We start from the raw sequence: 12,042 nt of genomic DNA on the forward strand, positions 1-12,042 counted from the left end.
ATTTAGAAGTTTTTCAGCCCTAATGTCTTCAAAGGTTTTTTTTTTCTTGCCCCCAAATCTCTTCTTCCACTCCCATTGTAACTCCAAATTACACATACAAAGGACCACTTATATATGGTCTGGTATAGTCTGACAAGTCATTGAAGTTCTATTATTTATTTGCAGCTTTTCTTCTTTTGACTTCAGTGTATATAGTTTATTTTTCCCTTTTCTACTAATTTAATAATATTTTGTTCTGTAGTGAATAATCTGCTGTTAATTTTATCTAGTTTTTTTTTCAGATATTAGGTTTTCCATCTAGATATCCCATTAGGATCCTTTTACGTCTTCCATTTCTCTATTATACTTATTTTCCTTCACTATAGGTATATATATTTCCCATATATCCTTGAACATATTTATAATAAGTATTTTAAAGTCCTTATCTGACCATTCTATCATATCTACAATTTAGGAAAAGATTTCTACTAAATGATTATTCTTTTAGTTATGGAACATATTTTTTCTGCTTCTCCACATGTCTCACATATTTTAGTTGTATTATGAATATAATGGATGCTACATTGTTATGCAAACTGGCTTTTGTTGTCTTCTTCAATATGATATTGGTTTTGTTCTGAATGCCTTCACACATTTACTTATAGCTTAATCCATTTAAATCCTGCTTTTGTGATAAGTCAGAGTGATTCTAGAATATCATTCACTCTAAGTTAGTCCTGCTTCTGGAGCGTGGCAATCTAGGTTCTCTACTGGACATACAGGATGTTCAACAAGGTCTTTCTGCTCTGAATGGATGGAACATGAATATCTCCCAGCGCCGTAAAAGTGTTGGTCAGCTCACCACTTCCCAGGAGTCGTTCTTTCTCCAGTAGTTGTTCCTTACTGAGCCATATGGAATCTCACTCTGTGCATGCACCGATTAGTATTTTGCCAAAGAATCAAGTGTACCTCTAGGCAGATTTCTGACCTTCCTTCCCTATATAATTCTTACCCCTCTGTTCCTCTTCCCCCCAACAAATTCCAATTTCCTCACGAGCTCCAAACTCTGAACTCTGAATGGTACACTCAGTAATAACACTAGGCTCTATTTGGGCTCTTCTTTCCAGCACTACAGTCTGGAGAATGGTTCCAAGAAAAAAATTCACTGCCTTTTGGTAGAACAAATGTCTCACCTATGGCATGGCTACCATATTTTCTATCATTTCAGATGAAATTTTCAAGGCCAGCCTCACACAACTCATTGTCTTTTCTGTGCTGTTATAAAAGCTCTAGCCAAATGTTCTTCACCAAATTCTGTCTTGTAAGCACTTTATATTGTAGAAAAGGCCATTTTGTCTGTTTTGCATGTAGAGTTCTCAGTATACTCTTCAGACTGCAGTCGGTTTGGGGATAAGAAGATGAGATGGAGACAAGCCTTCCAGTAGGTAATTAATCACTTGTAATCAGCACTTACAGACATTCACAGAAGGTGAGAGAGTCAAGTGGAGAAAGAAGTGACTTCACCATCTTTTCAGGGTTATTACAAATCCTGCTAAGGTTACACTCATTAAAATTGCTATTAACTTTTCTTCCCCCATCAGGATAGTTAATTAATTCTTCCTCATATTTTAAGATGAAGACAATTAAGGAGGGAAAAAAATATGAGTTAACATGTCCACACATAGGGCAAACTGATTCCTTTAGGAAGTTGTTAGAAAAGCTTTAAAAAAAAAAAAGACATATGAAAATGGAACTGTGGTTATTCTGAGCCCCAGTTTAAAAGGCAGAAGTCAGTAGGCAATGGATATTTTATACATCCACCTCACCAATTTGGCCTGAATTCCTCTACTGTTTTATTTTCCTGAACGGTGTTTTTCATTTTGACTTATAAGATGCAGGTTGGGGTGCCTGGGTGGCGCAGTCGGTTAGGCGTCCGACTTCAGCCAGGTCACGATCTCGCGGTCCGTGAGTTCGAGCCCCGCGTCGGGCTCTGGGCTGATGGCTCAGAGCCTGGAGCCTGTTTCCGATTCTGTGTCTCCCTCTCTCTCTGCCCCTCCCCCGTTCATGCTCTGTCTCTCTCTGTCCCAAAAATAAATAAAAAAACGTTGAAAAAAAAAAATTTAAAAAAAAAAAAAAAAAGATGCAGGTTTTACAGGGGCATCTGGGTGCCTCAGTTGGTTGAGTGTCCAACTTCAGCTCAGGTCATGATCTCCTGGTTTGTGAGCTCGTGTGAGTTCGAGCCCCGTGTCGGGCTCTGTGCTGGCAGCTCGGAGCCTGGAGCCTGCTTCAGATTCTGTCTCCTTCTCTCTCTGCCCCTCCCCACTTGTGCTCTCTCTGTCTCTCAAAAATAAATAAATGTAAAAAAGAAAGAATTTTAAAAAAGATGCAGGTTTTACAAATCCTAAACTTTATAAAATTTAAGGTAGACTTTTTAAGAAAAAGAGCACAGAATTATAAATACAAAACTGCTAGGACTTTCCCAGGATCCAGTAAGGGGCCAGTGAAAGTGGTAAATCTGCTCCTGTTGAGGTTTTCTTTCTCAAACTGCATTTGTTTTAAATCTTCTTCAATGTCTGCAATGATATTTGTACTGCATTTTATCCTTCCCAGTTTTATATTATCTGTGATTAGTTAATTCTTCATCCTCCCCATACTTTTCTATAACATTTATGTACCCCAGATGAATACCTAATCCTTGAGAGTTTTAAAACAGCTAATATTTTTAAAGCATTTACAACACACTGGATAATCTTCTAAGTTACTTATGTATAAATCTTCTAAGTTATTCATGTATATTAACTCATTTAACACTGCTAATACTTTATGAGGTAGATACAGTACTATGGTTTCCACATTTTATAGATAGGAAGCATAGGGAAGCATATAGCTCATTGAAATGGCAGAGCTGGCCCCCCAACCCAGAGCCAGGGTTCTTATACACTAAGCTCTTCTCTTTGATTTGTGGATATAGATTGTTGAAAGGACACACAAGATTTTGAGCAGTACACTCGGCCCCAGGGTATCAGGAATGTCTGAGTCCAACAACAACTAGTTAAAGGTTGATTGGTAGATTCTTCACATTAAGAGCCCGTGAGATCAAGAATGAGACTCTAGAGGACAAACCTGAGTATTATATACCTTTCTCCATGTAGGTAATACCTCATCCTACTGCTATCATCAGAGATGAGTTGGTATAGTGATGGGAAGAGGCTGAACTAGCCTGGAAAGTGAAAGATACTGCAATGAGAGACTGCTTTACATAAGCTATCGTGTATATTTACTTTTTTGAGCCTCATTTTAAACGCTCCTTCATCTTCTTCCAGAAAATATATGATGTCAAAAATGTTTCTTTAAATTAAGCAAGCTGAAGAGATCTCTGTCTTTTTGACATCATCCTGGTAATTCCAGTAAGGCCACACAACTGACGACTGTGAGAAAGTCTTCAGTATCAGTAAAGCAAACAGCTGCAGATAACCAGAGCCCCTCTTTCTTAATGTACTTAATATCAAGAAGTACTAGTTGCAGTTATATGATGGGCACAATTTACAAAGTAAATACCCATATACAATCCTGAAGATTCAGATGCAATCGGTCTGAGGTGAGACCCAAACATTCATCTTTTTTAAAGCTTCACTGTATTTTGATGTCCAGCCAGAGTTGAGAAATGCCTTAGATAAGAGAAGGGAGTGCAACAGTGTAGGAGGTCTGGGGTGAGGGGGCACAGAAAGGGAAATACCCCGTTCAGTGTGGGAAGTGAGATGCACATGACTCGGTGGTGGCAATAGAATCTATGCTGAGACTGGAAAGATGAGAAGGATTAAGGAGCTAAGAGGAAACACAGTAAAGAAAACAGCACATTTGAGAACCTCATGGGGCCCAAATCAGACTATATGGCAGAAGCCAATTATAACTGGAGTGTAGATCCAGGGCTGGGGCATGAGTGAGGCTGAAGGGGCTAAAGGAGGCCCTCAGTGGGGAAGCTCAAAAGAAGACAGAGCCACACTCAGGTGTCAGCCCACTTACAAATGAACTCAGCTGACTTTCAGTGATTCCAACCACATGAACGAGCAAGTTATACCAAGACTCCTACTGGCAAATTTGCCACTCAGGCTACTACGAATAGCCTGACACATTCCTCAGAAAAATGAGGTCTGCCCAACTAACTGGCTGTGCCTCATGGAACTAATGGAAGCTTGCCTGACTTTCTTCAGAGGATATCAGCAGCCATTCATGGGAAACAACAATAACAACAACAACAAAAAAACAAGTCTCTCACTTAACACAAAAGTTGTTCAAAATAATTTCCATAAATTCATCCTATTTCTTCCTTTACTTGATTCAGACTCCTCATGTCATAATCATGCCCATAAGGGAAGCCATATTGCAGGCAGGAATATTCATTTTTAAATTAAATTTTAATTACACAAATAATACATGAATATATTTTCCATATAATTAAGACACTAGACATACATTTTCTTTAACCTCTCTGCCTATCTTGATTCTTTTCTCAGATGTAAGCATTGTTACCAATGTGCTGTGTGTTTTTCCAGAATCTTTTTACAAGTATCCACAGAAAATATGCAGCATTTTGTGGGTTTTTCTTTTAAAAATATACGTGAATAGCATTGTATCGGACTGCCTTTTCCACATAATTTTTTCTGGAGATTGAGTAATGCTTTGGGCAAAATAAATGACAAATAAAGTAAATAATAAATGAATAAATGAACAATAATTTCAAAGTCTGATGATTTCAGGCCCCTCTGTGAAGCCGACTTAAGTTTGAATCTTAGCTCTACTACTTACTAATACTTTGAGACTTTGGGCAAAATGCAAATTCTCGTAAGCCATTTCTTTACCTTTAAAATGGAGTTAATAATATTTATCTCATAGGATTATTGTAGTAAAGCACACAGAACAGTGTCTCCCATAGAACAAAAGAATGCTGATTTATTTCTGCTTCATCTTTCACTCGAAATTCTTGTTACATACAGCACTCCTCTCCTAATAAGACAGTTGGGTGGCGGCCTACAAGCAAACTCTTCCAAATGCCTCCTGAAAATGTCCACCTAGGCATCCGAATCAGTGTGTACAAAATCATGATGTTCCATGTTAAACAGGGGTCTCTTCCTAAAGAACCTATATCTACTAAGTCACATGGTCTCATCTTTGCACCTTGGTACTTCCTTCCATATCCTGGCCTCCTCCATCCATCTCTGCAGTTCAGATCCTCATTGGAGCTTTCCTGGATCAAAGTTCTAACCCTGTGATGAATCTCTCAGTCTCCAACATCTTATATACTGATCCCATTAGCCCTAACTACCTTTCGTGAGCCCTAACTACCAATAAATGTATCACTTAAGATAGGAGTCAGCATCTTGAGTCTAGCAATCAAGGCAGGGTTTTTCACCAACTTGCCCCACATGGTGTTTCCAAATTTGTTTCTCATTAACCATACACCAATAGCTCCAAAAAATCAACTTCTTTCTGCTGTTTCCTGTGCTTTCCAGTCTGTGTCTTTGCACATACTGCTCCCACTGTCTCAAATACTCTTCCTCATACCCTCCCCTCTGCATATTTAATTCTACTGAGACAAATACAATAGATATAGTGAATTTAAAAACAGAGTTTAAGGGCACCTTGGTGGCTCAGTTGGTTGAGCATCTAACTCTTGGTTTCAGCTCCAGCCATGATCTCATGGTTCATGAGTTCAAGCCCTGTGTCAAATTCTGTGCTGGCAGTGCTGAACCTGCCTTGTGATTCTCTCTCCCTCTTTTTCTACCCATTTCATGGCTTGTGCTGTCTCTGTCTCTATCAAAATAAATAAATAAACTTAAAAAAAAAAAAACAGAGTCAAACATAGTTTAAATCCTCAAATCCTCAGTTCCATCCCCAGTTAGGTATATGACATATCTTTGTGATGTCTCTCTTCTTCACTTATTAAATAATTGAAGCTACTTCACAGAATTTGAAGAACAAACTAAGATAATGTATATAAACAAGTAAGCAAACAATGCCTGCTAGGCAATCATCAATTGCCACTATCAATACTATCGGAGGTCTATTTCAAATGTCATTGCTTCTGTAAGTTCCTCCTTGATCCTGCAAGATACAAGTTATTTCTGAAAAGCAACAGTATTTCATTTGCACCTCTCTAAAGATATTTATAACCTTATACTTTACTGTATAGTTTACACTACCCTTGATCAAAATTTTTTAAACCCAAAACTGCAATAAGTTTTCCAAAGAATAGTCATGCCTTTGATAACAGTATAAGGAAATCTCAGAAGTAGTTTGGGTATAGAAAATACATGGTTCTCAAATATTTTGATCTGTCACAGGAATATGATACAGACTATTTGCAATCAGAACTATATTTTAAAAAGATCAGAACATGAGGCTACTAGGAAGGGAGGGAGATGGGGAAAATGGGTGATGAACATTGAGGAGGGCATTCGTTGGAATGATCACTGGGTGGGTTTTTTTTAAACTTTTTTTCATGTTTATTTATTTATTTTGAGAGAGTAAGAGCATGAGCAGGGGAGGGGCAGACAGACAGGGAGAGAGAATCCCAAGCAGACTCTGTGCTGTTCGTGCAGAGCCCAGTGTGGGGCTTGAACCCACAAACCGCGAGATCATGACCTGAGCTGAAATCAAGAGTCAGACGTTCAAATGACTGAGCCATCCAGGCACCCAGAGCACTGGGTGTTTTATGTAAGTGATGAATCACAGGAATCTACTCCCAAAGTCAATAGCACACCATATACCCTGTATCTTAGCGAACTTGACAATAAAGTATATTAAAAAATAAAAAGATAAATAAATTTTAAAAATTAAAATAAAGAAAAATAAAAAGAACATGAGGCCACTGCACACATATGAACTCCAACCTCCTTAGGGATAGGAACTGGCTTCCTCTTTGAGCTCATCTATGACAGTCAACACAACATTCACAAAATTTATATGAATGAAGCCCTGTTTGTAGTAAAAGAATAGATTAAATAATAATACTCTAGGATAGCATCTTAAATGAGGTATTCTTTCCAATGCTAACTTTGTCTCAAGTCCTCTATTTAATCAATCAGAAAATAACATTACATTAGATAATGTGCACAAGTTAGCCAGATAGAAACGTTTATCTCTGGGTTGGAGGAGAAATTAATTTTCACAAAGCTTCTCTGGTCACTTATAAATGTTAACTTTGGTGGTCCCAATGACTCTTTATGTTAATGATGATTTCAAATATACCTTCAAAACCCGTAACTACGTGGAGTATTTTAAAGGAATGATTTGGTAAAACCTTATATCTTAAAGTCTTCTAAAATAATCAGACTTTACTTATTTGACTGAGTTACATTTAACATTAGTAAAAGGAGGTTTGTTTCATTTTTTAAGAAAACTAGTCAAAGGCCATAAAAGAATTTTAAATGCTACCTTAACTCTCTTTACTCTTTGTACTTCCTTTTCATGAGCACTGACTGGGAAAAAAATGCTCAGATTCTGTTGCAGATCGATATGTCTTGTAACATATCACTTCATGGAACCTGGAACCATAGAGCAAGCATGTCTTCTGGAACATAAGAAAAAAAAAGCACCAATAAACATTTGTGATAGTGGAAACTTTCCTGAACAATTTGTGCCATGAGCTTATGAGAAAATAAAAATCATTACCAATCAATATAAATAGTATATTATACATAATATATAATTTATATATATACACGTATGTAATCTGTGTGTGTGTGTCTGATTTCTGTATGCTCCCCTACCCTGCTGTCTAATATGATCTGCATTTTTATTACATAGTTCATATTACAAAACTCAATATGAAATTATGTAAGCAAAGCCTATAAGCTACTGTATGTTTTCCTGAATAAATGCTTTAAAAACTAAATCCTGAGAAAAAGGGTAGTCACCTTTTAAAAAGTGAGAACTAAATTTCAACAGAGTCTTCCCAGGTTAATAAAGAAGTGTTGGTAAGTACCATTATTTTGTCTAGTCCGTGGGAAGGAAGCTGGGTGGAAACAGCAGGTCGTTTACAAAAAACAACCACCACCACAACAAAATGCCACCACGTTATGAAGTGTAGTGCACGAGAAATTATACAATTGTTCCACTCCATTTATGACCCACAGAACAGTGAATACAGAAGACAAAAAGTTAGGAATGCTCTTGTGATTCAAGTGTTAAGACAACAATACTTTTGGCAAAGTCTCTTCACTATAGGACAGTTAGAAATGGCAAAAGAAAAGTCAAAGTGTACATTAATCCCGGGAACCGCAGAGCTGAGTCATAGATAAGCCCAATAACTAGATACCTACACTGTAGCAAAAGAGAGAATTGCAGTTCAATATTTAGAGCAGAAAGTGTATATATTAAGTGTTCGTAAAATGAAAGATTAGTGTGAAAGGTGCCAAATTGTACTGAAGGTTTATACTTCCATGAATACTCCTGTAAATTGTGTATAAATGTTTCATACATTAGAGATTAGTTCATTGTTATGCTTCTTAAAGATAATTCATTTTCATACAAAAAGCATCGTTTTTGAGCTAAAATGAGCTAGAAAATTACCTAACCTAACACACTCATTTTACAAATGAAAAAAAAAAAAAAAACCCCACAGATTTCCTGAATATTTAAATGTCTTCTCCAAGGTCACTCTGTTGGAGAAAGAGTTAGAACCAGTGCTTGCTCCTTACATTTAGGTAGCATACTATTTAGAATTGAATGGTTTTGAGTATAAGCTTAAATTCCAATCATTAGATATGTGATTCTGAGTTAGCTTTGTTTCCCCATATGAGGGTGATAATTATATTTACCTCATATGATTATAGTAATCTTCATAAAAGTAATATATATGTTCCACAAGACATTTAAAATGTTTGATATATAATGTGTCCAATAAGTATTACCATATTAGTAATTGTTATTGTTATAAAATCTAAAACTCCATCAAACATAAACGGGATATCTACCATTCAGATCAGCATTTCTCAACCCAGCTTCATATAAGAATATCCTAGGAACTTCCTTAGAAACACAGGCGTTACCCCATATATAATTTATGAGAAATTCTAGGTAAGCTTTCAGGGATTATACTTTTTAATAAATTCTCTCAAAGAATTTTGATGTAGTATAGTTAGTATTGGCTCACATCACCATTTGGGAACCAATGGTAAGATTACAAAGATATGACTCATGGACATATTTCTTTCCAAAGAGATATCCAAATGGATATGCAAATGGAAAGCCTAGTGGTCTAGAAAGAAATAAGAATAAAAAATAGCCCCATAAACCAAAAATAAATAGTAAATATCAGAGCTATCATTAAAACAGTATAGGGAAATATCCAGAAATTCTGAATGTTCAATTTCATGTCTACAAACATCACCATGATTTTTGACTCTGTAGTTAGCCTCCTAAATCCTGTCAACATCAAGGAGACATTCATTCCAGGGTGTTGGGACCCAAGGACTTCACAATGACCATTATTTGGTTCTTATCTTCATCAAAGAAGACACTCTTCCCAGGCATCAAGAAGACATTCTAAAGCAGAATATAGGGATCCTGGCTTCCACAGTTCTCAGGCAGCAAAAATCCCTAAATTTGGCAATTAACAGTTTAAAAAACACAGAAGCAATACTAACAACATTTGTAAGTTCTAGTTGAAATAGAACACCTGTTCAGGAAACAACCAACAAAACTAAAAGGCAACCAACGGAATGGGAAAAGATATTTGCAAATGACATATCGGACAAAGGGCTAGTATCCAAAATCTATAAAGAGCTCACCAAACTCCACACCCAAAAAACAAATAACCCAGTGAAGAAATGGGCAGAAAACATGAATAGACACTTCTCTAAAGAAGACATCCAGATGGCCAACAGGCACATGAAAAGATGTTCAACGTCGCTCCTTATCAGGGAAATACAAATCAAAACCACACTCAGATATCACCTCACGCCAGTCAGAGTGGCCAAAATGAACAAATCAGGAGACTATAGATGCTGGAGAGGATGTGGAGAAATGGGAACCCTCTTGCACTGTTGGTGGGAATGCAAATTGGTACAGCCGCTCCGGAAAGCAGTGTGGAGGTTCCTCAGAAAATTAAAAATAGACCTACCCTATGACCCAGCAATAGCACTGCTAGGAATTTACCCAAGGGATACAGGAGTACTGATGCATAGGGGCACTTGTACCCCAATGTTTAGAGCAGCACTCTCAACAATAGCCAAATTATGGAAAGAGCCTAAATGTCCATCAACTGATGAATGGATAAAGAAACTGTGGTTTATATACACAATGGAATACTACGTGGCAATGAGAAAAAATGAAATATGGCCTTTTGTAGCAACGTGGATGGAACTGGAGAGTGTGATGCTAAGTGAAATAAGCCATACAGAGAAAGACAGATACCATATGGTTTCACTCTTATGTGGATCCTGAGAAACTTAACAGAAACCCATTGGGGTGGGGAAGGAAAAATAAATAAATAAATAAAGAGGTTAGAGTGGGAGAGAGCCAAAGCATAAGAGACTGTTAAAAACTGAGAACAAACTGAGGGTTGATGGGGGGTGGGAGGGAGGGGAGGGTGGGTGATGGGTATTGAGGAGGGCACCTTTTGGGATGAGCACTGGGTGTTGTATGGAAACCAATTTGACAATAAATTTCATATATTAAAAAAAAAAAAAGAAAGAAAGAAATAGAACACCTGTTCATGAAAAACTGAATCTGGAAGACATATTGATAAGAGACACATAGATCTCTGTTATTAACCTAAAAATGAATAATAATAGAACTCTGGACAAGGATGAAGCTCAAAAGTGGAGAAGGCATGGCTGGAGGAGCAGGAACAGAATATACCAGAAATATTGCCTCACCACCTACAGTAACCTGATTAGGAGGTGTTGGCAGTCAACCATGGGTTTGTATAAAAGGTACATTAGGGTTATTAACTTTTAGCAAAGTTTACATATCCCATTCTAAGAATGAGACCATGCTTCCCAATGTATTTTGGTGTTTCTTACTAAAATCTCCATTAAAAGAACTACAGCAGGTATTGTCAGGCCACGTACCTGAACTAGGTAAATCCAAGAGCTATTCCCAGTCACTAGACTGATGTGATAAATGGGCTGATGAAGAAAGAAGCACCCTGGTGCCCAAACAGGACTCTTCCTAACTTCATAAACAGGTCCTGGAGGGGGCCAAGATGGCGGAACAGCATGGAAGGTTTTTTTGTGTCTCTCATCTCTGAAATACAGCCAGATCAACACTAAGCCATCCTGCACACCTAGAAAACTGATATGAGAATTAACACAACAATATGCACAACTTGAACCAAAGAACTCAGCAGGTATGTGGTGCAGAGGGATGAACTGGGGGAGAAAGCCATGGAGGGCAGCGACCTGCTTTTGCTTGCAGAGACAGGACAGAGTATGGAAAACATTCCCCTCCCCCAACACCCAAATGCAGCTGAAAAGAATGAGTATTCAAGGGAGTGAACAAAATAATGGAGAAAAGAGAAAGGAGAGGGCTTAAATTCCATTAAGACTCTATAAACAGGGGGAGTGCAGAGTCTGAAACTCTGCAGCTTGATACCTGGTGGTGCTCTGGTGGGAAGGGCAATCCCAAGGAGCAGAGAGCAAGGTCCTTGGAGTCCACAGACCACAGGGAGAAAGGCGGTTCCTCTGCTGGGAGGACATTTGGTAGAGGCTGTGCAGCCTCCCCACAAGCAAAGGTCCCAGCAAACTCCAGAGAACAACCACATTCACTGGTGCTAGAACAAGGACATTAAGGGAGAAGCCTGGGGCCAGATGTGTGTGATTTGCCATAATCCCTGTAACACTAGTGCTACACGATCACATGAACTTTTTCTGGCGCGGGCTGGCACCCAGCCACCGTCTCTGGGTATCAGCAGCAGTGCATCTCCTAAACATTCCTGAGGGCAGGCCATCAACCAGCCATTGCTCAGTGACACCCTCCCCCAGAAGGTCTGAGCTGGCCAAACCCGCAGTACCTCAGAAGTGAGGGGTTGGGAAACGGCCTCATCTGAGATAAAACTCA

At 38.2% G+C, this 12,042-nt stretch overlaps 1 long non-coding RNA gene across 2 annotated transcripts in view; it reads right to left on the reverse strand.

Moving 5' to 3' along the window:
* Positions 1–7,545, reverse strand: part of LOC123601609 — a 271,788-nt gene extending 264,243 nt beyond the window's left edge. For both annotated transcript variants that reach the window (XR_006714193.1, XR_006714192.1), the window contains exon 1: positions 7,414–7,545. This is a non-coding gene — a long non-coding RNA (uncharacterized LOC123601609). The remainder of the gene's footprint in view (positions 1–7,413) is intronic.
* Positions 7,546–12,042: the final 4,497 nt, after the last annotated feature.

This window comes from Leopardus geoffroyi, chromosome D1 (assembly GCF_018350155.1).
Source record: "Leopardus geoffroyi isolate Oge1 chromosome D1, O.geoffroyi_Oge1_pat1.0, whole genome shotgun sequence".
NCBI classification, from domain to species: Eukaryota; Metazoa; Chordata; class Mammalia; order Carnivora; family Felidae; genus Leopardus; species Leopardus geoffroyi.